Below are 18,405 nucleotides of genomic sequence, written 5' to 3' on the forward strand. Positions count from 1 at the left end.
TCAAATACAGGCGAAACGAACGAGTTAGTTTCAAATCCATGCGAAACACATGATTTAGCTGCGAATCAATGAGAACTAGATGTCTTAGCTTCAAATCCAGGCGAAACAAATGATTTAGCTTCAGATACTTGCGATACACGTTGTTTAGTTTCAAATCCGGGCGAAACAAGAGATTTCGATAGACATACTTGTGATATAAATGATGTAGCTTAAAATGAAGACGTAACAAACAAGATAGCTTTAAATCCAAGCAAAACACATGATTAAGCTTCAAATGCCTGCGAAAGACAAGATTTAGGTTCAAATTCATGCAATACAAATGATTTAGCTTCAGATACTTGCGATGAAAGTGATATAGCATCTAATGCAGACGAAACAAACAAGTTAGCTTCAAATCCAAGCGAATCATATGATTTAGCTTCAACTCAAAACGATGTAGAAGGATTAGCTTCAAGTCCAAGCTAAACATATAATTTAGCTTCAAACGCATAGGATATAAGTGATATAGCTTCAAATGCAGACGAAACAAATGAGTTAGCCTCAAATCTAAGCGGAACACATGATTTAGCTTCAAATCAATGCGATGTAGAAGGTTTAGCTACAAATCAATGCGAAACAAATGATTTAGCTTCAAACTCTTGGGATATAAGTAATACAGCTCCTAATACAGACGAAACAAACGAGTTGGCTTCAAATCCATGCGAAACACATGATTTAGCTGCAAATCAAAGCGATCTAGATGGATTTGCTTCAAATCCATGTGAAACAAATGAATTAGGTTCAGATACTTGCAATATAAGTGATGTAGCTTCAAATGCAGGCGAAACAAATGACTTAGCTTCAATACCATGCAAAACACATGATTAAGCTACAATTCAAAGCGATGTAGAAGGTTTAGCTTCAAATCCATGCGAAACAAATGATTTAGCTTCAAACACTTGGGATATAAGTGATATAGCTTCAAATGCAAACGAAACAAACGAGTTAGCTTCAGATCCATGCGAAACACATGATTTAGCTGCAAATCAATGCGACGTTGAAGGTTTAGCTTCAAATCCATGCGAAACAATTGATTTAGCTTCAGATACTAGCGATATAAGTGATATTGCTTCAAATGCAAGGGAAACAAACGAGTTAGCTTCATATCCATGCAAAGCACATGATTTAACAGCAAATCAATGCGATGTCGAAGGTTTAGCTCCAAATCCATGCGAAACCAATGATTTAGCTTCAGATAATTGCGATATATGTGATATAGATTCATCTGCAAGCGAAACAAACGAGTTAGCATCAAATCCATGCGAAACACATCTATTAGCTTCAAATTCGTGCGAAACACATGATTTAGCTGCAAATCAATGTGATGTAGAAGGTTTTGCTTCAAATCCATGCGAAACTAATGATTTAGCATCAGATAATTGCGATATAAGTGATATTGCTACAAATGCAAGGGAAACAAACGAGTTAGCTTCAAATCCATGCAAAACACATGATTTAACAGCAAATCAATGCGATGTAGAATGTTTAGCTTCAAATCCATGCGAAACCAATGATTTAGCTTCAAACACTCGGGATATAAGTGAAATAGCTTCAAATACAGACGAAACAGACGATTGAGCTTCAAATCCATGCGAAACACAGGATTTAGCTGCAAATCAGTGCAATGTAGAAGGTTTAGCTTCAAATCCATGCGAAACAAATGATTAAGCATGAGATACTTGTGATATAATTGATATATCTTAAAATGAAGGGGAACCAAAGAGTTAGCTTCAAGTCCATGCGAAACACATGATATAGCTTTAAATCAATGCGATTTAGAAGGTTTAGCTTCAAATCCATGCGAAACAAATGATTGAGCTTCAAACAGTTGGGATATAGGCTATATAGCTTCAAATGCAGGCGAAACAAACCAGTTAGCTTCAATTCCATACGTAACATCTGATTTAGCTTAAAATTAATGCGAAAGACACCTATTAGCTTCAAATTCGTGGGAAACACATGATTTAGCCGCAAATCAATGCGATGTAGAAGGTTTTGCTTCAAATCCATGCGAAACTAATGATTTAGCATCAGATAATTGCGATATAAGTGATATAGCTTCAAATGCAAGGGAAACAAACGAGTTAGCTTCAAATCCATGCGAAACACATAATTTAGCAGCAAATCAATGCGATGTAGAATGCTTAGCTTCAAACCCACGCGAAACAAATGATTTAGGGTCACATACATTCGATTTCTGATATAGCTTAAAATGAAGGGGAAACAAAAGAGTTAGCTTCAAATCCATGCGAAACACATGATATAGCCGCAAATCAATGCGATGTTGAAGGTTTAGCTTCAAATCCATGCGAAACCAATGATTTAGCTTCAGATAATTGCGATATATGTGATATAGGTTCATCTGCATGCGAAACAAACGAGTAAGCTTCAAATCCATGCGAAACACATGATTTAGCAGCAAATCAATGCGATGTAGAATGTTTAGCTTCAAATCCATTCGAAACCAATGATTTAGCTTCAGATAATTGCGATATATGTGACATAGCTTCATCTGCATGAGAAACAAACGAGTAAGCTTCAAATCCATGCGAAACACATGATTTAGCAGCAAATCAATGCGATGTAGAATGTTTAGCTTCAAATCCATTCGAAACCAATGATTTAGCTCCAGATACTTGCGATATAAGTGATATAGCTCCAAATGCTGGGGAAACAAACGAGCTAGCGTCAATACCATGCAAAACACATGATTTAGCTTGAAATCAATGCGATGTAGAAGGTTTAGCTTCGAAACCATGCGAAACAACTGATTTAGCTTCAAACACTCGGAATATAAGTGATATAGCTTCAAATGCAGACGAAACAGACGATTGAGCTTCAAATCCATGCGAAACACATGATATAGCTGCAAATCAATGCGATGTAGAAGGTTTAGCTTCAAATCCATGCGAAACAAATTATTGAGCTGCAAACATTTGGGATATAGATGATATTGCTTCAGCTGCATGCGAAACAAACGAGTTTGCTTCAAGTCCATGCGATGTAGAAGGTTTAGCTTCAAATCCATGCGAAACAAATGATTTAGCATCAGATACTTGCGATAAAACTGAAATAGCTTCAAATGCAGAGGAATGAAACGAGTTTGCATTAAATCCATGCAAAACACATGATATAGCTTCAAATCAAAGCAATGTAGAAGGTATAGCTTCAAATCCCAGCGAAACACATGATTCAGCTCCAAATCAATGCCATGTAGAATGTTTAGCTTCAAATCCAAGCGAATCACATGATTTAGCTTCAAATCAATGCGATGTAGAAGGTTTAGCTTCAAATCCATGCGGAACAAACGATTTAGCTTCAGATAATTGCGTTATAAGCGATATACCTTCAAATGCAGGCGAAACAAACAAGTTAGCTTCAAAATCCATGCGATACACATGATTTAGCAGCAAATCAATGCGATGTAGAATGCTTAGCTTCAAACCCACGCGAAACAAGTGGTTTAGCATCAGTTACTTGCGATATAAGTGACATAGCTTCAAATGCAGGGGAAACAAATGAGTTAGCTTCAAATCCATGCAAAACACAAGAATGAGCTTCAAATCAATGCTATGTAGTAGGTTTAGCTTCAAATCCATGCGACACAAATGATTTAGCTTCAGATACTTGCGATATAAGTGATATTGCTTCGAATGCAGACGAATCAAACGAGTTAGCTTCAAAATCCATGCGATACACATGATTTAGCTTCAAATCAATGCGAAGTAGAAGGCTTAGCTTCAAATCCATGCGAAACAAATGATTTAGCTTCAAATACATGTGATATACATGATTCAGCTTCAACTGCAAGCAAAACAAACGAGTTAGCTTCAAATCCATTCGAAACACATGATTTAGCCTCAAATTCATTCGATACACATGGTTCACCTTATTATTCATGCGAATCAAATGGTTTGGCTACAAATACTTGTGATATACATGATTTAGTTTCAAATGCAGGCGAAACAAACGAGTTTGCTTCAAATCCATGCGATACACATGATTTACCTTCAAATCAATGCGAAATAGAAGGCTAAGCTTGAAGTCCATGCGAAAGACATAATTTTGCTTCGAATCAATGCGAAGTAGAAGGCTAAACTTGAAGTCCATGCGTAAGACATAATTTTGCTTCAAATCAATGCGAAGTAGAAGATTAGCTACAAATCCATACGAATCAAATGGTTTAGCTTCAAATACTTATGATATACATGATTCAGCTCCAAATGCAGGCGAAACAAACGAGTTAGCTTCAAATCCATGCCATACACATGATTTAGCTTCAAATCAATGCGAAGTAGAAGGCTTATCTTCGAATCCATGCGAAACGACTGGTTTAGCTTCAAATACTTGTGATATAGATTATTTAGCTTCAACTGCATGCGAAACAATCGAGTTAGCTTCAAATCCATGCGAAACACATGATTTATCTTCAAATTCATTCGAAACACATTGTTTAGCTTCAAATTCATGCGAAACAAATAGTTTAGCTTCAAATTCTTGTTTTATACATGATTTAACTTTAACTGCATGCGAATGAAAAGAGTTAGTTTCAAATCCATGCGAAGCACATGATTCAGCTTCAAATCAATGCGAAGTAGAATGCTTATCTTCGAATCCATGAGAAACAAATGGTTTAGCTTCAAATACTTGTGATATACATGATATAGCTTCAAATGCAGGTGAAACAAACGAGTTAGCTTCAAATACAAGAGAAACACACGATTTAGATTCAAATCAATGCGAAGTAGAAGGCTTAGCTTCGAATCCATGCGAATCAAATGCTTTAGCTTCAAATACTTGTGTTATACATGATTTAGCTTCATATGCAGCCGACACAATCGAGTTAGTTTCAAATCCAAACGAAACACATGATTTAGCTTCAAATTCATGCGAAGTAGAAGGCTTATCTTCGAATCCATGCGAAATAAATGGTTTAGCTTCAAATACTTGTGGTATACATGATATAGCTTCAATTGTAGGCGAAACAAACGAGTCGGCTTCAAATCCATGCAAAACACATGATTAAGTTTCAAATGCATGCGAAAGGCAAGATTTAGTTTCAAATCAATGCGATGTAGAAGTTTTAGCTTCAAATCAATGCGAAACAAATGATTTAGCTTCAAACTCTTGGGATAGAAGTGATATAGCTTCAAATGCAGACGAAACAAACGAATTAGCTTCACATCCAAGCGAAACACATGATTTATCGTCACATCAATGCGATGTAGAAGGTTTAGCTTCAAATCCATGCGAAACAAATGATTTAGATTCAAACACTTGGGATATAAGTGATATACCTTCAAATGCAGACGAAACAAACGAGTTAGCTTCAAATCCATGCGGAACACATAATTTAGCAGCAAATCAATGCAATGTAGAAGGTATAGCTTCAAATCGAAGCGAAACAAATGATTTAGCATCAGATACTTGCGATTTAAGTGATATAGCTTCAAATGCAGGGGAAACAAACGAGTTACCTTCAAATCCATGCAAAACACATGATTAAGCTTCAAATCAATGCTATGTGGAAGGTTTAGCTTCAAATCCATGCGACACAAACGATTTAGCATCAGATTCTCGCGATATAAGTGATATAGCTTCAAATGTAGGGGAAACAAACGAGTTAGCTTCAAATCCATGCAAAGCACATGATTTAACAGCAAATCAATGCGATGTCGAAGGTTTAGCTCCAAATCCATGCGAAACCAATGATTTAGCTTCAGATAATTGCGATATATGTGATATAGATTCATCTGCAAGCGAAACAAACGAGTTAGCATCAAATCCATGCGAAACACATGATTTAGCTGCAAATAAATGCGATGTAGAAGGTTTAGCTTCAAATCAATGCGAAATAAATGATTTAGCTTCAGATACTTGCGATATAAGTGATAAAGCATCAAATGCAGGTGAAACAAACGAGTTAGCTGCAAATCCATGCGAAACACATGATTTAGCAGCAAATCAATGCGATGTAGAATGTTTAGCTTCATATCCATTCGAAACCAATGATTTAGCTTCAGATACTTGCGATATAAGTGACATAGCTTCAAATGCAAGGGAAACAAACGAGTTAGCATCAAATCCATGCAAAACACATGATTTAGATTCAAATCAAAGCGATGTAGCAGGCATAGCTTCAAATCCAAGCGAAACACATGATATAGCTCCAAATCAATGCGATATAGAAGTTTTAGCTTCAAATCCATGCGAATCAAATGATTTAGCTTCAAACACTTTGGATATAAGTGATATAGCTTCAAATGCAGACGAATCAAACGAGTTAGCTTCAAAATCCATGCCATACACATTATTTAGCTCCAAATCAATGCGAGGTAGAAGGCTTAGCTTCAAATCCATGAGAAACAAATGATTTAGGTTCAGACAATTGTGATATAAGTGATATAGCTTCAGATGCAGGCGAAACGATCGAGATAGCTTCAAATCCATGCGAAACACATGATTTACCTTCAAATCAATGCGAAGTAAAAGGCTTATCTTCGAATCCGTGCGAAACAAACGGTTTAGCTTCAGATACTTGTGATATAAGTGATATAGCTTCAACTGCATGCGAAACAAACGAGTTAGCTTCAAATCCATGCGAAACACATGATTTATATTCAAATTCATTTGAAACACATTGTTTAGATTCAAATCCATGCGAAACAAATAGTTTAGCTTCAAATTCTTGTTTTATACATGATTTAACTTCAACTGCATGCGAAACAAACGAGTTAGCTTTAAATCCAAGCGAAACACATGATTTAGCTTCGAATCAATGCGAATCAAATGGTTTAGCATCAAATACTTGCGATATAAATGATTTAACTTCAAATGCAGGCCAAATGAACGAGTTAGCTTCAAATCCATGCGAAACACATGATTTAGCTTCAAATCAATGCGAAGTAGAATGCTTATCTTCGAATCCATGCGAAATAAATGCTTTAGCTTCAAATACTTGTGTTATACTTGATTTAGATTCATATGCAGTCGAAACAGTCTAGTTAGTTTCAATTCAAAAGAAACACATGATTTATCTCCAAATTCATTCGAAACACATTGTTTAGCTTCGAATCCATGCGAAACAAATGATTTAGATTCAGATACTTGCGATATAAGTGATATAGCTTCAGATGCAGGCGAAACGAACGAGATAGCTTCAAATCCATGCGAAACACATGCTTTAGCTGCAAATCAATGCGATGTAGAAAGTTTAGCTTCAAATCCATGCGAAACAAATGATTTAGATTCAGATACTTGCGATATTAGTGATATAGCTTCAACTGCAGGCGAAACAAACGAGTTATCTTCAAATCCATGCGAAACACATGACTTAGCTTCAAATCAATGCGAAGTAGAATGCTTAGTTTCAAATACATGCGAATCAAATGGTTTAGCTTCAAATACTTGCGATATAAGTGATATAGATTCAACTGCAGGCGAAACAAACGAGTTAGCTTCATACACAAGCGAAACACATGATTTAGCTTCAAATCAATGCGATGTCGAAGGTTTAGCTTCGAATCACTGCGAAACAACTGATTTAGCTTCAAACACTCGGGATATAAGTGATATAGCTTCAAATGCAGACGAAACAGACGAGTAAGCTCCAAATCCATGAGAAACACAGGATTTAACTGCAAATCAATGCGATGTAGAAGGTTTAGCTTCAAGTCCATGCGAAACAAATGATGAAGCATGAGATACTTGTGATATAATTGATATAGCTTAAAATCAAGGGGAAACAAAAGAGTTAGCTTCAAGTACATGCGAAACACATGATATAGCTTGAAATCAATGCGATTTAGAGGGTTTAGCTTCAAATCCATGCGAATCAAGTGATTTAGCATCAGTTACTCGCGATATAAGTGACATAGCTTCAAATGCACGGGAAACAAACGAGTTAGCTTCATCTCCATGCAAAACTCATGATTGAGCTTCAAATGAATGCTATGTAGTAGGTTTAGCTTCAAATCCATGCGACACAAATGATTTAGCTTCAGATACTTGCGATATAAGTGATATTGCTTCGAATGCAGACGAATCAATCGAGTTAGCTTCAAAATCCATGCGATACACATGATTTAGCATCAAATCAATGCGATGTAGAAGGTTTAGCTTCAAATACATGCGACACAAATGATTTGGCTTCAAATCCTTGCGATATAAATTATATAGTTTCAAATGCAGACGAAACAAACAAGTTAGCTTCAAATCCATGCAAAACACATGATTATGCTTCAAATCCAAGCTACGTAGAAGGTTTAGTTCAAATTCATGCGGAACAAATGATATAGCTTCAAATACTTGCGACATAAGTGATATAGATTCAACTGCAGGCGAAACAAACGAGTTAGCTTCATATACAAGCGAAACACATGATTTAGCTTCAAATCAATGCGATGTAGAAAGTTTAGCTTCAAACCCTTGCGAAAAAAATGATTAAGCATGAGATACTTGTGATATAATTGATATAGCTTAAAATGAAGGGGAAACAAAAGAGTTAGCTTCAAGTGCATGCGAAACACATGATCTAGCTGCAAATTAATACGATGTAGAAGGTTTTGCTACAAATCCCTTCCGAAACTAATGATTTAGCATCAGATAATTGCGATATAGGTGATATAGCTTCAAATGCAAGGGAAACAAACGAGTTAGCTTCAATTCCATGAAAAAACACATGATTTAACAGCAAATCAATGCGATGTCGATGGTTTAGCTTCAGATCCATGCGAAACCAATGATTTAGCTTCAGATACTTGCGATATATGTGATATAGCTTCAACTGCATGCAAATCAAACGTGTTAGCTTCAAATCCAAGCGAAACACATGATTTTGCTGCAAATCAATGCGATGTAGAAGGTTTAGCGTCAAATCCATGCGAAACAAATGATGTAGCATCAGACACTTGCGATATAAGTGATATAGCTTCAAATGCAGGGGAAACAAAAGAGTTAGCTTCAAGTGCATGCGAAACACATGATACAGCTTGAAATCAATGCGATTTAGAAGGTTTAGCTTCAAATCCATGCGAAACAAATGATTGAGCTTCAAACACTTGGGATATAGGCTACATAGCTTCAAATGCTGCCGAAACAAACCAGTTAGCTTCAATTCAATACGTAACACATGATTTAGCTTAAAATTAATGAGAAACACATCTATTAGCTTCAAATTCGTGCGAAACACATGATTTAGGTGCAAATCAATGCGATGTAGAAGGTTTTGCTTCAAATCCATGCGACACAAATGATTTAGCTTCAGATACTTGCGATATAAGTGATATTGCTTCGAATGCAGACGAATCAAACGAGTTAGCTTCAAAATCCATGCGATACACATGATTTAGCTTCAAATCAATGCGAAGTAGAAGGCTTAGCTTCAAATCCATGCGAAACAAATGATTGAGCTGCAAACACTTGGGATATAAGTGTTATAGCTTCAAATGTAGACGAAACAAACGAGTTAGCTTCAAAACCTTGCGAAACACATGATTTCGATGCAAATCAATGCGATGTAGAAGGCTTAGATTCAAATCCATGCGAATCAAGTGATTTAGCATCAGTTGCTCGCGATATAAGTGACATAGCCTCAAATGCAGGGGAAACAAACGAGTAAGCTTCAAGTCCATGCAAAACACATGATTGAGCTTCAAATCAATGCTATGTAGTAGGTTTAGCTTCAAATCCATGCGACACAAATGATTTAGCTTCAGATAATTGCGATATAAGTGATATTGCTTCGAATGCAGACGAATCAAACGAGTTAGCTTCAAAATCCATGCGATACACATGATTTAGCTTCAAATCAATGCGAAGTAGAAGGCTTAGCTTCAAATCCATGCGAAACAAATGATTTAGCTTCAAACACTCAGGATATAAGTGATATAGCTTCAAATGCAGACGAAACAGACGATTGAGCTTCAAATCCATGCGAAACAAATGATTGAGCTTCAAACAGTTGGGATATAGGCTATATAGCTTCAAATGCTGGCGAAACAAACCAGTTAGCTTCAATTCCATAAGTAACACAAGATTTAGCTTAAAATTAATGCGAAACACATCTATTAGCTTCAAATTCGTGCGAAACACATGATTTAGCTGCAAATCAATGTGATGTATAAGGTTTTGCTTCAAATCCATGCGAAACTAATGATTTAGCATCAGATAATTGCGATATAAGTGATATTGCTACAAATGCAAGGGAAACAAACGAGTTAGCTTCAAATCCATGCAAAACACATGATTTAACAGCAAATCAATGCGATGTAGAATGTTTAGCTTCAAATCCATGCGAAACCAATGATTTAGCTTCAAACACTCGGGATATAAGTGAAATAGCTTCAAATACAGACGAAACAGACGATTGAGCTTCAAATCCATGCGAAACACAGGATTTAGCTGCAAATCAGTGCAATGTAGAAGGTTTAGCTTCAAACCCATGCGAAACAAATGATTAAGCATGAGATACTTGTGATATAATTGATATATCTTAAAATGAAGGGGAACCAAAGAGTTAGCTTCAAGTCCATGCGAAACACATGATATAGCTTTAAATCAATGCGATTTAGAAGGTTTAGCTTCAAATCCATGCGAAACAAATGATTGAGCTTCAAACAGTTGGGATATAGGCTATATAGCTTCAAATGCAGGCGAAACAAACCAGTTAGCTTCAATTCCATACGTAACATCTGATTTAGCTTAAAATTAATGCGAAAGACACCTATTAGCTTCAAATTCGTGCGAAACACATGATTTAGCCGCAAATCAATGCGATGTAGAAGGTTTTGCTTCAAATCCATGCGAAACTAATGATTTAGCATCAGATAATTGCGATATAAGTGATATAGCTTCAAATGCAAGGGAAACAAACGAGTTAGCTTCAAATCCATGCGAAACACATAATTTAGCAGCAAATCAATGCGATGTAGAATGCTTAGCTTCAAACCCACGCGAAACAAATGATTTAGGGTCACATACATTCGATTTCTGATATAGCTTAAAATGAAGGGGAAACAAAAGAGTTAGCTTCAAATCCATGCGAAACACATGATATAGCCGCAAATCAATGCGATGTTGAAGGTTTAGCTTCAAATCCATGCGAAACACATGATTTAGCAGCAAATCAATGCGATGTAGAATGTTTAGCTTCAAATCCATTCGAAACCAATGATTTAGCTTCAGATAATTGCGATATATGTGACATAGCTTCATCTGCATGAGAAACAAACGAGTAAGCTTCAAATCCATGCGAAACACATGATTTAGCAGCAAATCAATGCGATGTAGAATGTTTAGCTTCAAATCCATTCGAAACCAATGATTTAGCTCCAGATACTTGCGATATAAGTGATATAGCTCCAAATGCTGGGGAAACAAACGAGCTAGCCTCAATACCATGCAAAACACATGATTTAGCTTGAAATCAATGCGATGTAGAAGGTTTAGCTTCGAAACCATGCGAAACAACTGATTTAGCTTCAAACACTCGGGATATAAGTGATATAGCTTCAAATGCAGACGAAACAGACGATTGAGCTTCAAATCCATGCGAAACACATGATATAGCTGCAAATCAATGCGATGTAGAAGGTTTAGCTTCAAATCCATGCGAAACAAATTATTGAGCTGCAAACATTTGGGATATAGATGATATTGCTTCAGCTGCATGCGAAACAAACGAGTTTGCTTCAAGTCCATGCGATGTAGAAGGTTTAGCTTCAAATCCATGCGAAACAAATGATTTAGCATCAGATACTTGCGATAAAACTGAAATAGCTTCAAATGCAGAGGAATCAAACGAGTTAGCATTAAATCCATGCAAAACACATGATATAGCTTCAAATCAAAGCAATGTAGAAGGTATAGCTTCAAATCCCAGCGAAACACATGATTCAGCTCCAAATCAATGCCATGTAGAATGTTTAGCTTCAAATCCAAGCGAATCACATGATTTAGCTTCAAATCAATGCGATGTAGAAGGTTTAGCTTCAAATCCATGCGGAACAAATGATTTAGCTTCAGATAATTGCGTTATAAGCGATATACCTTCAAATGCAGGCGAAACAAACAAGTTAGCTTCAAAATCCATGCGATACACATGATTTAGCAGCAAATCAATGCGATGTAGAATGCTTAGCTTCAAACCCACGCGAAACAAGTGGTTTAGCATCAGTTACTTGCGATATAAGTGACATAGCTTCAAATGCAGGGGAAACAAATGAGTTAGCTTCAAATCCATGCAAAACACAAGAATGAGCTTCAAATCAATGCTATGTAGTAGGTTTAGCTTCAAATCCATGCGACACAAATGATTTAGCTTCAGATACTTGCGATATAAGTGATATTGCTTCGAATGCAGACGAATCAAACGAGTTAGCTTCAAAATCCATGCGATACACATGATTTAGCTTCAAATCAATGCGAAGTAGAAGGCTTAGCTTCAAATCCATGCGAAACAAATGATTTAGGTTCAGATACTTGCGATATAAGTGATATAGCTTCAAATGCAAGGGAAACAAACGAGTAGCTTCAAATCCATGCAAAACGCATGATTTAATAGCAAATCAATGCGATGTCGAAGGTTTAGCTTCAAATCCATGCGAAACCAATGATTTAGGTTCAGATACTTGCGATATAAGTGATATAGCTTCAAATGTAGGGAACACAAAAGAATTAGCTTCAAAATCCATGCGATACACATGATTTAGCTACAAATCATTTCGAAGTAGAAGGATTAGCTTCAAATCCATACGAAACAGATGGTTTAGCTACAAATGCTTAGGATACACGATATTTAGATCCATCTGCATGCGCAACAAACGAGTTAGCTTCAAATCCATGCGACACACATGATTTAGAAGCAAATCAATGCGATGTAGAAGGTTTAGCTACAACTCCATGCGAAACACATGATTTAGCTTCAAATACTTGTGTTATACATGAGTTAGCTTCATATGCAGCCGAAACAATCGAGTTAGCTTCAAATCAAAACGAAACACATGACTTAGCTTCAAATTCATGCGAAGTAGAAGGCTTATCTTCGAATCCATGCGAAACAAATGGTTTAGCTTCAAATACTTGTAATATACATGATTTAGCTTCAACTGCATGCGAAACAAACGAGTTAGCACCAAATCCACGCTAATCACATGATTTAGCTTCAAATTAATGCGAAGTAGAAGGCTTAGCATCAAGTCCAAACGAATCAAATGGTTTAGCTTCAAATACATGTGATATACATGATTCAGCTTCAACTGCAAGCAAAACAAACGAGTTAGCTTCAAATCCATGCGAAACACATGATTTAGCCTCAAATTCATTCGATACACATGGTTCACCTTATTATTCATGCGAATCAAATGGTTTGGCTACAAATACTTGTGATATACATGATTTAGTTTCAAATGCAGGCGAAACAAACGAGTTTGCTTCAAATCCATGCGATACACATGATTTACCTTCAAATCAATGCAAAGTAGAAGGCTAAGCTTGAAGCCCATGCGAAATACATAATTTTGCTTCAAATCAATGCGAAGTAGAAGGCTAAGCTTGAAGTCCATGCGAAAGATATAATTTTGCTTCAAATCAATGCGAAGTAGAAGATTAGCTACAAATCCATACGAATCAAATGGTTGAGCTTCAAATACTTGTGATATACATGATTCAGCTCCAAATGCAGGCGAAACAAACGAGTTTGCTTCAAATCCATGCGATACACATGATTTAGCTTCAAATCAATGCGAAGTAGAAGGCTTAGCTTCAAGTCCATGCGAAAGACATAATTTTGTTCAAATCAATGCGAAGTAGAAGATTTAGCTACAAATCCATACGAATCAAATGGTTGAGCTTCAAATACTTGTGATATACATGATTCAGCTCCAAATGCAGGCGAAACAAACGAGTTTGCTTCAAATCCATGCGATACACATGATTTAGCTTCAAATCCACGCGAAACAAATGGTTTAGCTTCAATTTAATGCGATGTTGAAGGCTTAGCTTCAAATCAACGCGAAACGAATGATTTAGTTTCAAATACTTGCGAATATAAGTGATATAGCGTTAAATGCAGGCGAAACAAGCGAGTTTGCTTGAAATACATGCGAAACACATGATTCAGCTACAAATTCAAACGAAACATATCGTTTAGCTTAATATTCATGCGAAAGATATGTTTCAGCTTCAAATACTTGTGATATACATAATTTAGCTTCAACTGCATGCGAAGCAAACGACTTAGCTTCAAATCCAAGCGAAATACTTGATTCAGCTTCAAATCCAAGCGAAACACATGATCAAGCTTCAAAATCAATGCGAAGTAGAAGGCTTAGCTTCAAGTCCATGCGAAAGACATAATTTTGCTTCAAATCATTGCGAAGTAGAAGATTTAGCAACACATCCATACGAATCAAATGGTTGAGCTTCAAATACTTGTGATATACATGATTCAGCTTCAAATGCAGACGAAACAAACGAGTTAGCTTCAAATCCATGCGATACACATGATATAGCTTCAAATCAATGCGAAGTAGAAGGCTTATCTTCAAATCCATCCGAAACAAATGGTTTAGCTTCAAATACTCGTGATGTACATGATTTAGCTCCAAATGCAGGCGAAACAAACGAGTTAGCTTCAAATCGGAGCGAAACACATGATCTAGCTTCAAATCAATGCGAAGTAGAAGGCTTAGCTTCAAGTCCATGCGAAAGACATAATTTTGTTCAAATCAATGCGAAGTAGAAGATTTAGCTACAAATCCATACGAATCAAATGGTTGAGCTTCAAATACTTGTGATATACATGATTCAGCTCCAAATGCAGGCGAAACAAACTAGTTTGTTTCAAATCCATGCGATACACATGATTTAGCATCAAATCAATGCGAAGTAGAAGGCTTATCTTCAAATCCATCCGAAACTAATGGTTTAGATTCAAATACTTGTGATATACATGATTTAGATTCAACTGCGCGTGAAAGAGACGTGTTAGCTTTAAATTCAAGCGAAACACATGATTTTGCTTCAAATCAAAACGAAGTAGAAGGTTTAGCATCAAATCCATGCGAAACAAATGGTTTTTCTTCAAATCAATGCGAAGTTGAAGGCATAGCTTCAAACCCATGCGAAAGAATTGAGTTACCTTCAAATACTTGCGATATAAATGAAATAGCATCAAATGCATACGAAACAAACGAGTTAGCTTCAAATCCACGCGCATCACATGATTTAGCTTCAAATCAATACGAAGTAGAAGGCTTAGATTCAAATCCAAGCGAAGCACATGATTTAGCTTCAAGTTAATGCGATTTAGGAGGCTTAGTTTCAAATCCCTGCGAATCAATTTGTATAGCATCAAATACTTGTGATATACATGATTTAGCATCAGCTGCATGCGAAACGAACGAGTTAGCTCCAAATCCAAGTGAAACACATGATGTAGCTTCAAATTAATGCGAAGTAGAAGGCTTAGTTTCAACTCAATGCAAATCAAATGGTTTAATATCAAATACTTGTCATATACATGATTTAGCTTCAGCTGCATTCAAAACGAACGAGTTAGCTTCAAATCCATGCGAAACACATGATTTAGCTTTAAATTCATGCGAATCACATGGTTTAGATTATTATTCATGCGAAACACATGGTTTAGATTAATATTCATGCAGAACAATTGGTTCAGCTTCAAATACTTGTGATATACATGATTTAGCTTCAACTCCATGCGAAACAAACGAGTTAGCTTCAAATCCACGCGAATCACATGATTTAGCTTCAAATCAATGCGAAGTAGAAGGCTTAGCTTCAAATCCAAGCGAAGCACATGATTTAGATTCAAGTTAATGCGATTTAGGAGGCTTAGTTTCAAATCCCTGCGAATCAATTGGTATAGCATCAAAAACTTGTGATATACATGATTTAACATCAGCTGCGTGCGAAACAAACGAGTTAGCTTCAAATCCAAGTGAAACACATGATGTAGCTTCAAATCAATGCGAAGTGAAAGGCTTAGCTACAAATCCATGCGAATCAAATGATTTAGCTTCAGATGCTTGGGATATACGTGATATAGCTTCAAATGAAGACGAAACAAACGAGGTAGCATCAAATCCATGCGAAACACATGATTTAGCAGCAAATCAATGCGATGTAGAATGCTTAGCTTCAAACCCTCGCGAAACAAATGATTTAGGGTCACATACCTTCGATTTGTGATATAGCTTCAAATGCAGGAGAAACAAACGAGTTAGCTCCAAATCCATGCGAAACAAACGATTTAGCTTCAAATCAATGCGAAGTAGAAGGCTTAGCTTATATTCCATGCGGAACAAATGATTCAGCTTCATATACTTGCGAAATAAGTGATATAGATTCAACTGCAGGCGAAACAAACGAGTTAGCTTCATATACAAGCGAAACACATGATTTAGTTTCAAATCAATGCGATGTAGAAGGTTTAGCTTCGAATCCATGCGAAACAACTGATTTAGCTTCAAACACTCGGGATGTGAGTGATATAGCTTCAAATGCAGACGAAACAGACGAGTATGCTTCAAATTCATGCGAAACGCTGGATTTAGCTGCAAATCAATGCGATGTAGAAAGTTTAGCTTCAAATCCATGCGAAACAAATAATTGAGCTTCAAACAGTTGGGATATAGGCTATATAGCTTCAAATGCTGGCGAAACAAACCAGTTAGCTTCAATTCTATACGTAACACATGATTTAGCTTAAAAATAATGCGAAACACATCTATTAGCTTCAAATTCGTGCGAAACACTTGATTTAGCTGCAAATCAATGCGATGAAGAAGGTTTAGATGAAAATCCATGCGGTACACAAGATGTATCATCAAATCCATGCTACGTAGAAGGTTTAGCTTCAAATCCATACGACACAAATGATTTAGCTTCATATACTTGCGATATAAGTGATATAGCTTCAAATGCAGACGAAACAAACCAGTTAGCTTCAAATCCATGCGAAACACATGATATAGCTGCAAATCAATGCGATGTTGAAGGTTTAGCTTCAAATCCATGCGAAACAAATGATTTAGCTTCAGATACTAGCGATATATGTGATATTGCTTCAAGTGCAGACGAAACAAACGAGTTAGCTTCAAATCCATGCGGAACACATGATTGAGCTTAAAATTCATGCGATTTAGAAGGTTTAGCTTCAAATCCATGCAAAACAAATGATTGAGCTGCAAACACTTGGGATATAAGTGATATAGCTTCAAATGCAGGCGAAACAAGTTACCTTCAAATCCATGCGACACAAATGAATTAGCTTCAGATACTTGCGATATAAGTGATATTGCTTCGAATGCAGACGAATCAAACGAGTTAGCAGCAAATCCATGCAAAACACATGATTGAGCTTCAAATCAATGCTATGTAGAAGGTTCAGCTTCAGATCCATACGACACAAATGATTTAGCTTCAGATACTTGGGATATAAGTGATATAGCTTCAAATGGAGACGAAACAAACGAGTTAGCTTCAAATCCATGCGAAACACATGATTTGGCAGCAAATGAATGCGATGTAGAATGCTCAGCTTCAAACCCACGCGAAACAAATGATTTAGAGTCACATACTTTCGATTTGTGGTATAGCTTCAAATGCAGGAGAAACAAACGAGTTAGCTCCCAATCCATGCGAAACATACGATTTAGCTGCAAATCAATGCGATGAAGAAGGTTTAGATGCAAATCCATGCGGTACACATGATGTAGCATCAAATCAATGCGATGTAGAAGGTTTAGCTTCAAATCCATGCGACACAAATGATTTGGCTTCAAATCCTTGCGATATAAATTATATAGTTTCAAATGCAGACGAAACAAACGAGTTAGCTTCAAATCCATGCGAAACACATGATTGAACTGCAAATCAATGCGATACTGAAGGTTTAGTTTCAAATCCATGCGAAAAAAATGATTTGTCTTCAAATACTTGCGATACAAGTGATATAGCTTCAAATGCAGGCGAAACAAGTTACCTTCAAATGCATGCGACACAAATGATTTTGCATCAGATACATGCGATATAAGTGATATAGCTTCAAATGGAGACGAAACAAACGAGTTAGCTTCAAATCCATGCGAAACACATGATTTAGCAGCAAATCAATGCGATGTAGAATGCTTAGCTTCAAACCCACGCGAAACAAATGATTTAGGGTCACATACTTTCGATTTGTGATATACCTTCAAATGCAGGAGAAACAAACGAGTTAGCTCCAAATCCATGCGAAACAAACGATTTAGCTTCAAATCAATGCGAAGTAGAAGCCTTAGCTTCTAATCCATGCGGAACAAATGATTTAGCTTCAAATACTTGCGATATACGTGATATAGA

Source organism: Megalopta genalis, unplaced genomic scaffold (genome assembly GCF_051020955.1).
Source record: "Megalopta genalis isolate 19385.01 unplaced genomic scaffold, iyMegGena1_principal scaffold0070, whole genome shotgun sequence".
NCBI classification, from domain to species: domain Eukaryota; kingdom Metazoa; phylum Arthropoda; class Insecta; order Hymenoptera; family Halictidae; genus Megalopta; species Megalopta genalis.